This window comes from Dufourea novaeangliae, unplaced genomic scaffold (assembly GCF_001272555.1).
Source record: "Dufourea novaeangliae isolate 0120121106 unplaced genomic scaffold, ASM127255v1 scaffold56, whole genome shotgun sequence".
Classification (NCBI taxonomy): domain Eukaryota; kingdom Metazoa; phylum Arthropoda; class Insecta; order Hymenoptera; family Halictidae; genus Dufourea; species Dufourea novaeangliae.
In genome coordinates, this window is record NW_015373942.1 from 339,609 (window position 1) to 359,047 (window position 19,439).

Genomic DNA, 19,439 nt, shown 5'->3' on the forward strand with positions numbered 1-19,439 from the left:
TCACCAACGATCCCGTGGATGATCCACCCGGCCGTGGAAACCAAATTGCGTTACCCCGTACTCTGAAATTGATCTCAAATCCGCGACGTGTAGCCACGGGGTCAGGGAATTTTTCCACGTGGTCGCGGACGCGATCCGAACGATTGTAAATTATTCAAGATCGCGAGCCGAATCCGAAATCACCGTATCGATTAAGTACAAAGAGGTTAGAGAGCGAGAGAGAAAGAGAGAGAATCCTGTAAAGAAGAACTGCCCCGTGGCAGGGCGGCAGAGAAAGAGAGAAAGGAACCAGCGTGAGTCGCGGCGGGTACGACGCGATCCAGGGAGGCGTACTCTTTTACTCTTCTTCTTCTTTTTCCTTTTTTTTCTTTTAATCCATCTGTATATAAATATCATTTATTAGCGCACTACTAACGTATTTACGAATCGTGCCCCCCCCCCCGATCGGGGCTGCCCCATTACTACCGAGAAAATATAACATTCTTATAAATACAAAAGAACAAAGCTGAGTTTCAACCGCACATCTTCTCACTCTCTTCACTTACAGGGGCCAAGGCTTTCAGCCGGATGGGATGTGCCCGGAGGCAACGCGTTCCAGGTTTGTCTGTTCTCTTCCTTTATTTATGGACCTTATCCCGACATTAGCCAACCCCCACAGCGTCTTATTTCGCTGCGACTCCGTTCCCCGCCCCACCCGCCACCGCGGCGAAGTCTCGCACGAGAATCGACGAGAGGCGAAATCGCGGTCGCGTCGCGGGATCCGCTGATTTGTGGGTGCCGTATTGTCCGCCGTAGGTACAGGGAAACTGGCTAGAACCGAGCCGGCACACTTTGGACGAGGGGTCGGGGAGCAGGGAAAGGGGTGAGGGAGATACAGCCAGGGGGAGGCAACGCGATTTCCCTAATGCCTTCCAGCCCACGGAGTTGAATGTTATTATGCACGGTGAAGACTTTATAATAGGACGTTGAAACTCTTTAAAACTCGCGGCACCGCTCGCCCGCGCGCAAGGAATCCTCTCCCTCGTGTTGCTCGCAACCCCCCGAAAATTCTCGTCGCCCCTTTGGACGTTCGAACTTGTTTCTACCGTTCACTGGAAATTGGGAATATTTCAGCTTTCCTCGGATACATCGCGTTACATACAGTGTGTAGTTTTAGTAATTTTACGGCAGAACTCGGTTATGTGTTGAAAAATGTTTCTTTGTTATTTATTTTGTTGTTAAGGTGTGTGTATCACCACTTGGAATCGGTTTATAGAGACATTGTTAATATTAAATTTGTTTTGGGCTCAAATAAGGTTAAAATGTTTATATTTATACGTGTCATTCTGGTAATATAGCTACTGAAGTATTTAAGAAATTGTTTCATTTCCGGTCTGAAGTGACTGTACGGCATGTGAAAAAATGTGCAATACTTCGACGAAGAATGTTTAAGAATAAATTGAAAGGGCAGAGGAACATTTCCAGTACGGGTCTCCATTCCCAGAAAATTGATTTTGAACATTTTTAAAGTACGTGTAACACTGAACAAGGTCGGCTAACGTGGCTGTTCAGTACTGGCTGTTTCTACTTCGAGCAAACATTGACGGTCGTACGATACTACCTGTTACTCATCGATCTTACTACCTCGTGAATATCAATATCCGTTGATTATCGAGAACCTAACACAAAAATTGGAAAATACCTTAAACAAATTGCATTTACTAGCATTTACGTACAGGGTGAGTCAAAATTGGTGATATAAATGAGGTCGAGGCGATAGTACGGCACAAAATAGGGCGAAAATCAAGAGTAACGAAATTGCATTAGAAGCTTCGTTTTCGAAAAAATCAAATCCGAAAAATAATTCTATTCTAAAAAGAATACTATTCATTTACCCGCGTATCCAGCAGACTTCCAAATTCGATTATCTCGAAAATGAAACCTCAAACACATTTCCGTTATTTTTGATTTTCTTCTTATTTTGAGCCTTATTATCTCCCTGACCTCATATTGTATCACAAATTTCGACCCACCCCGCGTATGTAATAATCTTCAAATTAGATTTCCCGGAAAGCAAAGATTCAAATAACGAAATTTCATTCGTTCCTTCGATTTACTTTTGCAAGTAGAATCACCCCATTCCTCGTTGTACCATGACTACCTACCTACAATTGCATCTTGAATTTCTAAAAACCAAATAATCCAGATTTTGAAATACTCGGTCCTCTACAACGTAACACGTCTGCACCTAAAAGTGCACTATGAATTTCGAGAAACAAAATCTAAATCTATAAACACTCGATACCCTACGTCGTAACACGTGTAGGTTACAACTAACGTCACCGTCATCGACCAATTGTCCACGATACCAAACCGAGCACATCGAGACTCGTGCTCGAATCAACGAGTCGATCAGATTCCCGCCCCGTTTACGCGCCCTCATAGATCGCTCTCGGTGTGCGCGCTCGCGCATAAATTAATCGGTTAGCACGCGACCAAGCCCGAAAGGTAACGCAACTCCCGATCCTCGTTTGCCTCGGCTCAGCCAGCCGACTCTCTCTTGTCCCGGATCGCATTAATCACGTCGAAGTCGCGTGGTGGGACGGGGGAGAAAAGGGGGTGGTCGAGGTCTGACAGGAACGCGGAACAGGAGGGGAAAGAAAAGCAGAACCCCTTAAAATAATCTGGCTCGAAATGAAATCAGCCAAGGCAATTTCCAACCCCCCTTGTACCGAACGGTGATGTTAACAGCGGGGATGGTGGGTTTTATCCACCCACTTCCCCCCCCCCCTTCCCCTTGGCCGTCTCTGATTCCAGCAACGCGGTGCAACCGACAAATGACGACGCGGCAACCCCCTCGCGGTGGCTCACGGAATTAAAGATCCCGAGATAAGGGTGTCATCCTTCGCTATGCATTATGTGTTCGGCAAAAAGCTCGCCCTCGGGCTATCCTAATGGTGGTCTCTCTTTTCCTCTTTCGTCTCCTTCTTCCGTCTCATTCCATCTCCTCCCAATTTCCTCTCTGTCTTTCTTTCTCGTTCATCCGCGCCACGAACTCCCCGTCCACGTTTTCCCCCCGGAGAAGGTTCCAATTAATCTCCCTTGTACTTTTTTTTTTTCCTTCCTCGCTGCCGCTCGCGTGGAAGATACCTCTGCTAGCTCCATCGGCGTCGCGGGGCTCTCGACGTGTGTCGAGTTGCTTCATTCCGACGCCACGTATCCTCTTCTCCTGTTTGACAAACCCTATCGATAGTAGAACTCAGACCGACGAAGAATCGGTATCTCATTTCGGTTCGTTCTTTCGACTCGATGAATCACCGTGGTTGCTAAGTTTGGCAAATTCCCTACAGAAGCTGATCGGTTTTGAGGGAATAATCTGGACTCCTGCTTCGTTATTAGGAGCCACAAGCTCTAGTCGGCTAAGATCACTTCTACGACAGTAATCGAGGGTCGGGTACCTTCTTCTGGTTACGTTTAATTATGGGACAGCCGATAGATACGATGGATGCTTCTCGATTTCACCCTTAGGATAGCCAATTTGCTACTTATGTCTGGCTCAGATCACACTAATGTCCCTCGTACCTGTCATAGGCACCCTTATCAGACCTCACGAAAGATGTCAATCAAGGTAGACAAATTCCGTAAAGTAATCCTTATCTCTCCATGCTACTCGTGTAATCTCCAGTTCATTGAATCGCATAAAATTGTTTCTGGTCCCTGATGATACGTTAGTAGTCCAAACAGAATGAATTAACCGAAAGATCAATGCAAACTCGTGCATCACGTTTTCTCCAACGATCGAAGCCTCGCTAGTTGAAGCTAGAAAACGGGCTGAAGATTCGCTGGAAAGGGCCAGAAGTGTCCTTTTCAAATGGCCGTGTAAAGTAACTTACGGGCGCAACGGGGTGTATAGAACGCGGGGCGTTATGATCCGGACATCCTTTTCGGGTCGAGTCGAATAGAAGTTCGACCGTTCTGCGTGCTCGTATTTCAGGTTTTATCGCTCGAAAGCGTCGAGGGTGGGCCGTGCTGGTTCTGCTCGGCAAACCGTGCACGAAAAGGCGGGAGTACTGCCGCGAGAACTTTCAAGGAGACTAGGTCTCGAGCCGCGGCGCTCTCCTCCGTAGTAGATAAGCTAGGACACTGGCGGAGCTTCAGGGTATCGACCGTACCGATTGTGTGTAAATTCTAGAAACAGAATAGCGAAAAGAAGTATGTCGAGCAACCTCGTCGACGGGTTACATTCGTTCAGAGAATTCACTTTCGTCGGATGATCGACGACTTTGTGGATTCTAGAAGTAAGTGCAGTGTCGATCAAACGAAAAGGATTGTTACTTTCTTTCATGGAAATGGGACTGCTGTTAAGATAATCCTGCTTGTTATTAATAATTTGTCGGATGTTAATATGTTATATTGTATGTGTGTAGCTCTACTATTAATGAATATAATAAATGTCAACAGGACATTATTTAATATTAAATGTGTTAAGTAATACAGAATGTAGAATAATAGTAGTTTATTTTGTCAAATTTTTAAGTATTAAAAAATTGAATATAATTAATTAAAAAAAATTTAACTTTGACTTGTTCCATCGATTACTGACTGTTCTACGAAAAATCTAAATTACGTGTTCAACTATATTATCGTTTCTATTATATTGTATTTACTGTTTGATGTTAATCCATCCGAGTATTTATAAATGATAGAACCTAGTCCCGTACTTTTGATCGGCACTGTACACCGAGTAGTTCAAGACACCGTGAAGACAGTACTCCTTCAGTAGTCGAGGTCAACGACAATAGACCTCACGTAGAAGTAACCGCAGCCTAGCAATCAGGGAGTTCGAACTGTCGATAATTTTTTTCCTGATAATTCGCTTGAGTGACTCGCAAGGCAATTGTTAGCATCGGTCGGCGGATAAAAGTGTGACGTTTTTCGCAAGAATGGTGTGTGGGTGGCACAGGAGTTCGTTTTGCGATCGAGGACAAAGGAATCTGCTTTTTTGCCGTATCGAACGTGATCATCCGTTTCGTTGACGTTGTTTTCGTATAGCGCCCAAGAAGGCTAAACAAAAAGTATCCCATCACTCGGTAGTTACTCGCGTAACCGTGCCGTGAAAATCCATTCGTTTCCCTTGACAGGTACTAGGCCAACTAATACCCAATCGTCTGGCCCTATTATGAGGGAACAACTGTTTGAGACACGAACGCTTCTCGTGGTTGCCCAACTTGGAGAATAAATGAACTCCAGTTGGCTCGTTGAAACATTCCTGGAGAACATTTCATGTAAATATTTAATTATTTCTTCTATGTTCGTTATTTGCTTTTTGACTTTTTGATGTTGTCAGTTCCTTAGTGGATTTTAATCGCGATATTCCAGTGTCTGAAATCTCTAGTGAATTAAACATTCCAGAGTTCAAAAGAATATATAAACAACGACCTGACAGTGGAAAATCATTTTATCTCTCAGAAGCAAAGAGTGCTCCATACTTTCATTTTGTTCTCGAAACATATTTATCTCCAGGTTTCAATCATATTCTACAAAAATTCTCCGACGTTTGATAACTCGTAAACATGAATCTTCACATATCGATAAGCATTCCAAAGTGAAAATCATTTTCATACTTCACGTTTCCATACGCTGCCAAACGTAGTGCTCTCCACGGTTCTTCTAAATCCTCCTCAGCGAGGACAGAAAAATGCGGAGACCCTCTGAAACGGGGTCAAACAGCGCGGCAGCCCCGTTCGTGCCAATTTTCTTTTCTTTCCATCGATTCAGTTCCATTCGATCGCTCGAGTGGCATTCATACGTAGACGGATACACTCGTAATTAATCGATCAATTACCGGCCAGCCCGGAGTCGAGAGAACCGACTTTTATCGAGAGGATCCTCTCGACCGACGAATAACGAAACGAACCAGCTAGTCACGATGTAAAAAACGAACAGAAACAGGAACAGAAGGGTGGGTGGTGGTGGGGGAGAGGACGTGGAAGATTCATTTCGCCGATGACCGTCGTGGAAGGCAGAAAGGGAATCCGCGGGATCGTGGAAGGGAACAGTAGCGGCTCGTAACTGTCGTTTGGTTGAAATCGGCCGGGGGGTTGGGGGGGGGGAGAGGCTGCCGCTTTATCCCGTTGTATTGTCGGCGCGCATCCTAAAGCAATCACACGGGCGGCCGGCCAACCCGCCATTACACGATATACTGCCTTTAACTTCGGGGATGGAGAAGCGACGCTCGGGCGTCGGGCCGCGTCGCGCTACGGCAGGCCGCATCGCGAAAACGTTACGTATAGGGTGTACCGAAGGAAATAACCGTCATCTGTATTCGCGATAACATCGTAATTGAATGCGGTTGACGGGGATTTGCTGTACGGCAAGCGACCACCAGGGCCCATAACCGTTCCCTTTTACCTCGTCTGCCTTCCACCCTCCGTCATCCTTCTCCTTTTTCCCCCCTCCATCCTTCTACGCGAACCGCCTCGTTTCGTCCATCTCCCTTCCACTACCACCCCCTCGTCCCATTACCACCCAACGTTTCTCCCTTTCCTCTTCTTTTCTTTCCAACCATCCTTCCTCCCTCCGACTTCTTTCATCGTTCTGGCTTCATCTCACACCCCCCTCTCCGACCTACCCCGCTCGAGCTCTCCCCCGTCCCCTCTCCGCGTTCTATCTCGTCGGGGGTATTAATCATATCGAGGTGCGGAAAAATCTACTTCGCCGACGAGTTCCGAGGGTGCGTGGTGTCGTCGCGTATATATGTGTACGATAACAACGGAGGAGTGTGGGTTGGCCGCGCGAGCACAAACGGGACAAGGAGACTGAATGGCGATACGAAGATAGCGGAACGTACGAAAGAAAGTTTACTAGAGGGGGGGGGGGTTTGGTCGCGAGAATGGATTCCATGTGTTCTTGTACACCCACGAGCAAACTCTGTTTCCCCCATCTGTCTTAGAAAAGGCCTACTATCATTTGGTTTCGGGTGTTAATAAACTTTATGCCAAAGTAACATTCGGTTCAACAATTTATTTCAATACTTGATATAAATTTACCAAGTGGTACGAAGCCCTTCCTCTAAGCCAATTTTTCCCCTAGCGGAAGCCAAGTTTGCTCGACAGTGTATAAACCGTGGATCAGCCTAGGCGATACACACTCGAAGTTATTATTGGAAGAAGCAATTTCTCATCACGCGGACACAAAGATAAAAACCGTCGTGGTAGTGATCCAGTCTTGATTTCAATTAGCTGGCACTCGCTCCGCCGCGAGTGTCGCGGCTCCGAGGCGGGTGGGCGGACGGGGAGCATTTCCATGGATACGCGACAAAACGGTCGTGTCTCGTTTGCGGCCCCGTCATAAAGGAGCAGCCTCGTCAGGGTGTATCGGAGTGTAAAAATCAATTAACAGAAAATAAAAACAACACACTTGCGCGAGATGGAAGGGATTGTCCCGGGGTGCATCGATACCCGTTATCGGGACTGTACAGGGGTCGACTAAACGCGGAAGAAAGAGGACGGGGGACCTCGTATCGGAATAATAAACGGAATTTGAAGGGTTGCTAGGGGTAGCTAGTTTACTGGGTATATCGGATCCAGTGGCGAGAATCCGCGCTGATGGAAAATACTTGTTTCCTCGGGACTGTCACGAAAGCTGATTGGTGCATGACCGTTGGATTTCCCGCTCTATTAATGGCCCCCTCCAATTCGGCTCGTGACTAGCGCACCGCTTCCGGTCTAGTCCTACATCTGACCTTTCTACAGGCTGGTGCGTTCGCGTTCTACACTCTCGGCGACCACCTACGATCGACAGGAACGCGAAATAAATTATTTAAACGTATCGATCTTCCTCTTGTCCCCGAATCTATCCGCCCCTCCCCCCGTCAACGGTGTAACAAGAACAGCCACGATGATCAAACTCGTCGGCTACGGGGTCAAAATTTATTCCTGCGATGTACCATTCGGTTGTGACGTCAGACAGCGTCTTGCCCCTTTTTGCCTGGATACGCTGGTTATCCATTATTCGGTGGTAGGTCACGGAGACGCGGGGGCAAATAATTTCAGCCGCACCAACGGCAGTCGGTAGATCGATAAATTGTATTACATAAATAACGATCGGCCGTGGCGTCGATGTTATCCCCGCGATACGTTAGAATGAACTATCTTGCACCGTATTACGGATGATACCGGATGTGATCTGCGAGCGCGAGCCGGCCCACCAACCTCTCGCCCGGCGATGCCAGGAATTATAGATCCGACAGTTTTATTGGGGAGGAAATGGGCTCGGAATAGATTTCTTTTGTCTGGTTTGTTATTGACATTGCTTCTTATTGTCTTCGTGAATGTGTCACTGTTCTCAATTCTTCTGAAACGCTTCGATGCTGTGACCGTAAAAGTTACTTTTAGGGAGAGCACCTAATAATGTTGGCATCGAAAGTTTTGAGGTGATTTTGGAGATATCTATCGTGAAATTGTTACGATGGTTTTGCGGAGGTTAAGAAGTACGAAGAAAAATCAAGTTGGAAAATAAATGGCTGTATGTGTAGAATTGTAAAATATGTAGAATTTTATTAACAATAGAACTACCGACGATGAACGTGTATCTATTTCTGTCGGATCGATACTTATGACAACCTCTTGTAAAGTAATAGAATAACGTCGAATAACAGCACAACGTTGTTTCTTATGAGAAAAAATATGTCAATTCGACACAAGGAACGAATGAAGATTAATTGAAAACGGTAACTAAATTATATATCATATGTTTAGTCTATCGAAGCTCGTCGAAGGTAATAATCGGGCGCGAGCAGGGCATTAGGCGGTAAGTTAGTTGCCCGTAAGCCCCCGAAGCACGAATTAGTGTTCGTTGAGCACCATCGGCGGAGAAATTCTGGTTCGAACTACCTCCTCCGCTCTTCGAGAAGTCCTTAACCACGAGGATGCGAAACGCAGAGGCGCGAAAACGGCACGGGAACTAAGCTAAGAATATTACCATTGGGAGTACCCGCAAACAAGCCGATGCTAACTGTCCCATTATTTCAATTTTAGGCGGTGACGGTCAAAGAATGAGGGTTAAACAATTTTTTACAATAAAATTATATTTTATTATAACAACCTTTTCACAAGAGTATACAAATGATTAAAAAATTGTCTTATACAATTTTCCATTAATTTTGTAGTATCGATTCACTCAAAAAGTACACAGGTCGATTCATTTGGTCCTTATCCATACTGCAATTTTAAAATATTGTATCTCGATTGCATTGATCACGTTCAAATTATTCCCGAATTACCCGTACATGGCAATACAACCAACAATACACGCATCAACATTTCAGTTATTACGATACCGATCACGTTTGCGCAAGCAATAAAGGCAATCGCGAAGCGCACGATTTAAATAGCTCCCGACGAGAAGTGGTACATGCTAATTAGTCGAGGTACCGTCTGCGAGGTCGACGCTAACTACCTCGATATTCCAAATTTCGAGGACAAGAGTTATGCCCGCGCAATCAACAGGCCGCCAGAAAAAGTGTTTTATTCGAGTTCGGTTTGATTGGCGGTGCGTTTCAGCAGAAAGTGAAAATCACCGTGAGAAACGATCACAGAATTTTCATCTCGCCTCGTTTAGACCGTCCACTCTGAAATTTCTGTGGCATTTCGTGTATCTCGTTAAAAACGTACATCAAATATGTACCTTTTTCGGAAACATACAGTTCTGGACTCCAGAGCCAGAGTGTATTAAATCAACTTTTTTTTAAAAAAATGACAGTCTACATGTTTCCCGTTTGAAAATTTGTAATCTTCCTGGTGGGAAAAATTATTTCGTTCCAAGTCCTTTAGTTTTGGATTTAGTAATTGTAAAAATGATAGTAAGTCCAGACCTTGTTCCAAGTCAAAGAGTATAAAGTCCACCACATTGGCCCCATGTTATAGGGGATAAATCCCCTATGGGCATTAAAATGCAGTATCCACCATTTCTCCCTATTAAGTCCATGCAATAGTTCGAAAATGGCAATTGTTTCTCGTTGAATATTCATCAAAAGGTACCAAAGTTACTAAATTCTTGCACCTTCGATTTGCTCCCTTCTAGAGTTTCGACAAGTGTGACTTAATGCACTCTGGCTTTAGGGTCCAGGGTGAAAAGACAAGGTTTTTATTGGCCCTTTCCCCGCGATGCCCTTATCGTTTACACGCCAAGATCCGTTCAAAATTCTCCGAGCGTTATCCATAAGCGATAATTGGTGCGTGCCAGCAGCCACCCGGTTGAAAGGTACCTATACACGCTCTCCGTGCATCAACAAAAAGGAAACCGTTCGCATCGTTTCGTTGTGCAAACAGGACACGGTGAACGCGTCTCGTTTAAGCGAAGTCATTCAACGGGGTTCCGATGCTGGAAAACGAGCTGTCGGGGAATAGAAAATCTGTAATTACCGCGTCCTCGCGCGGAGATGTAATTTGCGCTAATTAGCTCGGAGGCATTTTTTTTTCCGCCGCCTGCGTGGCCCCTCCGTCTCTCGGTGTTTTCGCCGTCAAACGGGTCTCGATTCGCGTTGCACGCCGCAACGAGGCTCGTATCGCGTATTCGCCAGGGGTCCGCGTTTAGTTCGGTAACACATAACGCTCCGGTAATTGGGATCTTGGGTAATCGAATGACGCAGTAACCAACCATTTCTCGTGCGTAAAACGATTGCGATCGCTACGTAATAAGACGTCCCTCGTGCTGAGAAACGTTCATTCTAACGAGTAAATAGAACTTCTCATCTTCCCTATCTCTCTCTTTCCTTCTTTCCCTGAAAACCCCCTCTGTTTGTACGCCTATATATTTCTCTGCCAGCGTTTCAACCACGACCCCGTAACCACCCCTCTTCCCTTGCTTCTTTCTCCGTTTCTCTCACCCCTAACTCCCCCCCCCCTCCCTCTTCTCTCGTAAGCCCCGACGGGGATCGTTCACGATTTTACGAGGGACTAGAGTCGAGTATCGGTGGGCAATTATCCGCGAAACAAACAGGTCCGCGAGGGAAAGTCTAACGACTGCCGGGGTCTTCCCGGCGATTACCTCAAAGCAAACCGCCTAACAAGACATTGTTCCGAATAGCTTAGCCATTCTCCCCCGGCGCGGCCCTTTTCCACCCTCACACCCACTCCAGCGGAACCTCTTCCCACATGGAAGAGAACCCACCACATCCAGTCCGGGACGACGACCGAAACTCGGCAGCAGTTAACAACCCTGGTCTGGCGACGGTCGTTAGCAACCGACCACGTCTCTTCCATCCCTCCCACCACCCTATAACCTCCTCACCGCCTCACGCCACCTTTCGGGACGAGCCACGGCACCATACTGCACACCGACTCCTAATTCAAATCCGTGCCCCGTCGTCGTGCACCGTGTAACGCTGATGAGCGTGCGGGAAACGTCCGCGTATCACGGAAACGGTCCGTTAATAGCTTCAGCCCAACCAGGCCGAAGGTTAAACGACCAACTCGATTCTTCCCCCCCTCCCCTTCTTTCTAACCCCGGTTTGGTCCATTCATTGGTGGAACTTCCTTTCTTCTTTTTTTACTGGTGATTATGGAGTTTTTGGTGTTTAAGAGCATCGTTTCTTTGATTTAATTTGTTGTTAACCTTACGTTCAGTGCAATATGCTTTGTGACATATACGGGCGGAATGTGCTTGGGAGAGACATGTCATAATAGGGGGTGTACATTCTGTTTTTATGAAATATTGATATTGTTCTTGTAAATAATTTAGTTTATTGACGGCATTGGTGATATTTAATAAAATAATATGACTTTGTAATTTTAATCTAATCGTACTGTTTCATCTTTTCAGGATTAATTAACCGACAGATCAGCGATGGTCTGTTGGAAGACAATTGGCAGGCACACAGGATCATGATTTCTAATATCGATTTACAAGACTCTAGGAACATGATGATCCACCGTGAATTGTTTCGTAAGAAAACCGAATTACATTTAATTACGAAGACTCAAAGGGTCCATGCCGTCACAGACGAGTTTTCCACGAGTATCTTCAGCTGGATTCGATATAAATTTCGCGAAATCTCGTGCTCGACGATAAGAGAACGAAAAGAGATCGAAAGAAGTGCCGTGGTCGACTGGCAGCGGAGGCTCCTTTAAAAAAGTTCCGTCGAGTATATTCGCGCGTTAACGGCATTATCGCCGCCGCGATAAAATCCCCCGGGTGATAATATATTCCGGTAGGCACGCCGGGAAAAAATACAGATTAAGGTATACTAAGCACGGATTTAATGCTTATTTATACGCCGCTAAGCACCAGCATTACCGGCGTATTACGATCGTAGCAGTCGCGCGAACTTTTTCACCGGCGGCGCTGCGTCCGCCTCGATTTGCGTCCATTCTTCCCGGTCTTTCTGCCGTGAATCACTAACAGCGGTTAGCCGTGAAACTTCTCAGAAACCGTGGAACAATGTCCCGGTGTAGTGGATGGAGAATACAGTGATCCCTCGATGAATGCGACACGAACAACGACGTAATTTCCATCACCGAAGGGATCCCCTTTTGGAACCAATCAAAACAGAGTAAATAGAATCTATGCAGAGGCTCAGTTTTATGCAAAAAATAAATTATGAAGGGCTGAAAACCTTTCCTTGCCACGCATGCTCCGAGACAGCTATCTAAAGTTCATCCTGACGATCATCTGCAACTACAGACATCGGTACTTTGACTCCCATATTTCTGCACGTTTCACAGGGAGCACGTTCCGCAAGCTGTGGCAATTCGCGCCATTAATGATCGCGGGATAGGAGTTCTTCTTCGGTCGTTGCTGAAAGAGTTAGAAGCCGGGCGTGGTAACTGGTGGGAACAAGGGATGAAAAGGTGAAGGCGGTTTACGAGGCCGTCAGACTCGAAGGATCGGGGGTGGATTTGCCCATCCAGCTTCGGCCGGGCTCGCTTTTCCGTACGATTTTCCCTTCGTAGCGTCGAGTTTTAAGTATTTGATTACCACCCCCGTGGCAGGGCCCGTAACGTGTCACCGTTGAACGAGCCGCGCCGTTGCTGTTCGTTAGTAGCCGGAACGTCGGCTCTGCACGCGATTCGAGCACCCTTGCACGACAGACTTACGATACTTTGTTACTGCGCCGTTAATTTTAACGCCGTGTACGTGCCACCGATTTCCCGAGCTTACTCGGCCCCATATAAAAGTCTACCTTTCGAGATACTCCGGCGTTTTTCCCACGCGACGATCAGTGGACGAACAGTCGCGACACTTACGTTCACGGTTCGAACAATGTAGCAGGTTTCAAGGATCTTTTACGATAATACGACATCTTCGGATTGCTTTTCTGCGAATATCAATCTTCTTTTAGTGTAGCAAGCTGATAGTATAGCACACATTGTTGTGTCGTAGTTGTTTTTTCATTTCAGACATCCTGTTTGCTTTTTGAATTCTGTTCACTTCTGTTTCGATTTAGTCCTCGATTGGAAAACAGCATCTTGTGCTTGAATGCTGTCAGAATTTATTGTTGAAGGTTTGAATTGAATGACATTTTTTTTTAGAAGATCTGTGTGATTGAGGACAGTACCTAACATAGGGAGAAGATTACACTTATGTGACAATTATGGTTATGTTTATCACAAACTACACTTTGAAGTTTACATAACTATATGTACATATCTAGTCATGTAGCTTTTCTGCACTATTTAAATGCTTTTACTAATCTGTTGCAGTCGTATATCGAGGTGGGCTCGACATTCCTATCGGAAGAACTATTTATTGAGTAATGATAAATGGTATATTTGGTTCTAATTTTACCACTGCATCGTTTGTTAATACATCTAAAATGTTACAGAAATAGTTAAAGTGGTAAAATGTAGTTAAATCTTACGATATTTATGCAAATGCCTAAGTAGAACACTTAGAATACTTTGGATCGTAAAGATTTCATATTAAGCAGTGAAGGCCCAAATAATAATAATAAAAGTTACAGTTAGATCATTTATATTATATTACGGAAGCAAAGAAAAAACTTTAATTTACTATACATAATTCATCCTTACAATTACAAAATACTCAAGAATTTATCGAATTTGTCTGCAAGTTCACAAATCCCTTTGAAACTTCTGGTAAGTACCATTATTCAGATAGATCCATGTCATCTAACCCAGAGAATTCACCGAGTAATGGTAGTTTGTCATTCGATGGAGGAATCATTTCGACGAAGCTTCCCGGCGAGAATCGAGACGCGGACACGTAATTACCCGTTCTCCTTAACGTAATCGTCAAGACGATCGCCTATCTCGCGACTCGATTCGGCGTCGTTAAAGGGAATGCTTTCATGGTACCCTTGGGAACAGCCGAAGAGAGAGACATTATCGCCGGTAGGCCTACGGAATTAATACGAGGGTGTTCTCCCTTGGTTCACGATACAACGAAACTTTCCAGTTTTAAATAGACACGGAGTAATCGAAGATTGCCGCGATAGCAACTTTGTATGGGGGTATCGGCGAGAGGCAATTCCGATGAGATTAACGTTCAAGTTCGGGATTAATCGATTTTTCGGGGATGTTGCGGGAAATTCTGGTGAAGGGGATTCGAAGTACCGTTGATAGGCTCACGAAAAGGTTTGTAAATTAAAAAAAAGAACGTATCTTGATTGGATGAAGGTTAGGATTTAAATGTCTTCTGATAAACTGTAACCTGTTTATAGTCATGCTCCCTAACTATTGACGTGACTATAGAGAATTATGGAAAAACATGTGTAAACTTTTCTTTGGTATCGGATCCTGTTTCGTGCTATTTCCTCTTACGGAATTTATTCATCTTTCTCTGTGCTGGCAAATCATATCTAGTGTTAATTAGATTAATACGAGGAGGTTTGCAGAGAACGTTTATAGAAATACTGGATTTCATAACGTAACGATTCAACCATGGATTTTATACATTCCTGGCGTGTAGGTAATGTAGGTATAGACATATTATGGAAGATATAATTAAATAAAAATTTCAGTGAGGTTTGATGGAATGTTTTCCGTACTTTTAATATAGTAGAGTCATCAAAAAAATTACCTCGCCATCTTTAATCACTTAGACGTAAAAATTCCAGAGTATTTCTTCTTGAATGAGTGGACACCTGGCAAAGAATTATTTAATTTCATTAACTGTTTAAATATCAGGACGACGCTCTAAGACACTGCTGCTTTTCACTACATATTATTCCAAAAAGATTATACCTAACTCTGCTTTAAGGTTCACTAGACATGATTACGTTTCAACAATGCTTCCAAGCACAAGAATATAAACCTCCCCTAACTATTTCGCGCTAACTTACTAAACGACTTCCACCAACTTGATACCCATCGATAGCGTAATTCGCATCGCACCGAATTCTATATCGCACTATCGAAATCCTCCGCTTTTTCCCTAACAAATTGACTCTCGACGTACAGGTATCGGTGACAGTAATTGACAGCGTGCCGGTTTTCCACCCGGCCGATCGTCATGATTTAGTTAGCCCACGAGCAATTCAATTTGATTGTCGATCGCATGCCAGTAGGTCTTCGCCCGAGTCGTCGTAGGCGCGCGAGCATCTATGTATCCTAGGTGAGGCGTACAAAAGGGGGACAGAATAAAACATGTACATTTATCGCGACGTGGAGATTATGAGGGGTATTATAATATTTATTACGAAAATCCAACCTGCCCCTTCCCCCCTCCCGAAAATATCGTCCAATACAGCCAGATCGTTTTCGATATTGCGACGTTCGTTAATACCCGCGGCTCTCTTCCGTCACTGTAATAGATGTCGCCGAGAGAAAAACAATTTGTTCGAATTTCGCGTGTTCCGCTCGGGTCTCGGGGACGCGCGCGCGGATTTGAGTCGCGACGCGGAATCGTTCATCCTTAACGAACGCGTTACCAGCAACCCTCCTGCGGCACAAACGTATCGCGTATCCGCGGTCAACCGCGTTTTTTTTTCCACCCCTTGCATCCCCCCACCCGATTCCTTTTTTTCACCGGTTGGCTTTTATGTACTTCGATACTTCACGGTCCGCGTTAGAATTTTTATTAGCCATCCCCGCCGCCCCGTATCCCGACTGCACCGACAATATCCGTCTCGAGCACTTCGACACGAAATGAATTGCAATATTTGCGCGTGCATCGGCCGCGGCATAGTTTCGGGCGGCGCGCGATCGATCTCGAGAGGCCAATAACGAATGTTTCCGTGAAAACATGTAAAAACGGGGAGATGATGGAAAACCCGCGGGTGATTGAATGAGGATGGCCGTTAGCTGCTGGAAATATACGCGCGTGTTTAATTGCGATGATTGTTGTCTGTTCTTGTAGTCGTGGATCAGTAGGGTACTGTGGGATAGTATGATGCAAGAAATTGTATCTTTTTATCGAAGTACATTAGAATTTCGATGTTGTCGATAATGTTCTGTAACATGCCTTATCATTTTAGTGACAACTCATGGAAAATAAGTTGTAATATTTGTAAGAAATTGAAGATTACTTCTACGATGTACATGACATACATTTAACATACATTAATTCATACACGTAGGCTGTTATGCAGGGGTAAGCTACCGTTGACACGTTTATGGTTACGGCAGTTACACGACAAACCAGGCGGCTTGCCTCTCGACTAGCAGCGAGCGATTCACCTTGTTACCTTATCACTGGACGAAGGAAAACTCGTTTGATCCTGGTGAACGGAGAATATTTTCCGTATGTAGATACAATGTATTTGTAGTACAAGTTACTCGTTGATTTTTCCTTCCACTGGATGGTTCCATAGGATCCGTCCAATTAATTCGACTTTAACGTGTTTTGTCATTCAAGACGTATTACATGGTATTACCACTAATCGAACCGCAATTATCCAGTGTGAGCATATAATATCGTCAAAGTGTTTTATACCGTAATGGAAAGAGAGATTTTCCGAACGAACGACGAGGCAAACGAGATCGGGTCGAAAAAAAAAACAAAAGAAAAAATCGCACGGACGAAGGGCGAATCGGAAGATGATTAGGCGTGTATAGGCCTCTGGGCAGCAATGAACCGATCGGGCAACGCCTCGCATAACAGTGGCCTGGTCTGCTATGTCAGGTCCACGGAGTGAAGTAAAATGGACTTGAAGGGTTATGGCCAGCCATCCGTGGGGCTTATGGGCTGATCGCGACCGATAGAATCAGCGTTCTGCCTCCGTGCTTTCGCTCATAATCACTTTTCGATTAATTAAATTTTACGCCCTCTGTCGTCGATAAACATTAAATTTAACGGGCCTCCGCGCTCCGGCCGCCCCGTTACTACTCGTTACGGTCTATAAGCGCTTGGCTTTACCCGCACGAAAATACGAAACGTCGCCCGTTTCAAACACATTTTTGCACACGGCTCTCTCTGCGTGTAGGTATTTTTTTTTTTTTTTTTAACTCTCGTCGTTTCTAATATATCTCGATCGACCCGATATCAATCTCGTTTCGCCGCGGTTGCAAACGCGACGACCATCCGGTGAACGTTTCAGAGCTCGATGATAGGTCGAAACGCAGGGAAGAAGAGAGATGAACAGAGAGAGAGAAAGAGAGAGAGAGAGAGAGGGAAATAGAGAGAACGAGTGTTAATTGGATCGAGCGTCTAGCAAGAATATCGGTTCAATTAAGAATGGTAAGTGGCCCCGTTAATTTAAATTCCACGATGCCTTCGCGGGGCTTCGGCCCGTTTTCCTTTGGCCCGCGACGCGGCCGTTCATAAATATGCGCTCGATAGTTAACCTTTTTCTCGTCGCTCTCGTCATTCATGAGCTTCGCTCCGAAGAAATCACGGCAGAATCGAGAAACATAGAGCCATTCTGGAGTTGGGTATCCGGTGGAGAGGGTCGAGATGGAGGCGGGGGAGGGTAAATCTGGCGAAGGCGGTAATTAAATTAATTAGCCTCCTCGAGGATGCAAGGATACCGACCGACCGAGAGACAGAGATAGAGCGAGAGTCGAGTGCACAGAGAAACGGGGGTGAAAGAGAGACAGCGAGTTCGCTTCTTTTTCCTTAAAACGGTCTTAATTATCAGGGAATTTTCTCCCCTCTCCTCGTTCCAGAGCTCCTCTTTCTCTCCTTCTCCTCCCTGCAGCTTTTCCACCCTCTCGTCTTTTTTTTTTCTTCTGTCTCATACCTCCATCTATCTCTATCTCCGTCCCTCTGGCCCTGCCTTCGCTTCTCGGGTTCGCGCTCACACTTCCTGTCTCGGTCTTTCTTCCGGCTATTTATTAAGTTTTTACTTATGGCGTCGACCGTACAACAATCGTCCTTCCAGGCCCGCGACCCGATCGGAACGGCGCCTCTTCGCTGGTGGACGAAACTTCTACAGCGGCCCGCTGTGGAACGGCTCGTTTTCCATGAAAGAAGCAAAGCACTCAGAGTAATTAGAAGCGGAATTATATTCCGCCGCGTCCTGTTTCAGTTTATAAACAAGGACTCTTAAATGAAGTTCCCCCAATCCACGGGGAGGGGGTGGGGGAGTTAGTGGCCCCGCTTTAATGCTCGAACGCCGGGCGCGTTCACGTGTTTCTACGATGCTAACGGCTCCCGTTCTCTTTTGGCCGGTGATCGTGCGAAACGCGGGGGATTTAAGAACCCGCGGTCGATCGATTAGGATCATCATTTACTCACGGACAACTGTGTTAACATATTATCTACTGGCTGCTGTTTAATAGGTAGATTCAACGATGTAAGCCAAGAAGCTATTACTAGCTGAAAGGCGAACACCCTAAAGGACTCGTATAAAGGGGGTTAAGAGATAAGTTATTTATTGTTTAATTCAGTTATTATTAATTTATATGTTAATGTAATTTTTTATCAAGAATTGTTACACAGATTAAATCCCAGATTAAAGGGAAACTGTTTAGTTACCAGTGAGAAGTTAAAGGGTTAATATTTTTTAAAGGGCTGAATTTACTTATGGATTGTGCACATCAATGGGTTGTGTAGAGTACAAAGGCGAAATGGTATTTTGTGTTAAAGATGGAAGGAGTAGAATTTATCATAAAAGTGCAAGAAGTGGCCTATTAAGGACTTGCTCCGCTCGTCCAATTAAACGGTTCAATCACAGTAGCAAATTTCATTCATGAAAAATGGAACGAACTCTAATGGAATAACGTGACAATACTCTCCTTGAAGCCTGATCTAAGGGTAAATAATAGGTTCCTTATTTACAAGCACTTTTAAAAGTCTATTCGAGTCGAAAGCACGAATCGAATCTAGTTCCATCGTAAAAAAAAAGATCCTAAAGAATTCTATCTAACTGTAAAAAACGCCACGCGTGCACATCGCTTCCGATCCTCTGGCTAGTTTTCTCTCTTTCCATTTCATTATCAGTCCGCTCGAAATTCGTTGTCGCGACGTTGCTTCTTTTTTCGAACGCGTCGCTTTTTATCGCACATCCTATATGCTATCGATTAAACTCAAGACTCGGTGAACCATTAAATCGCGAT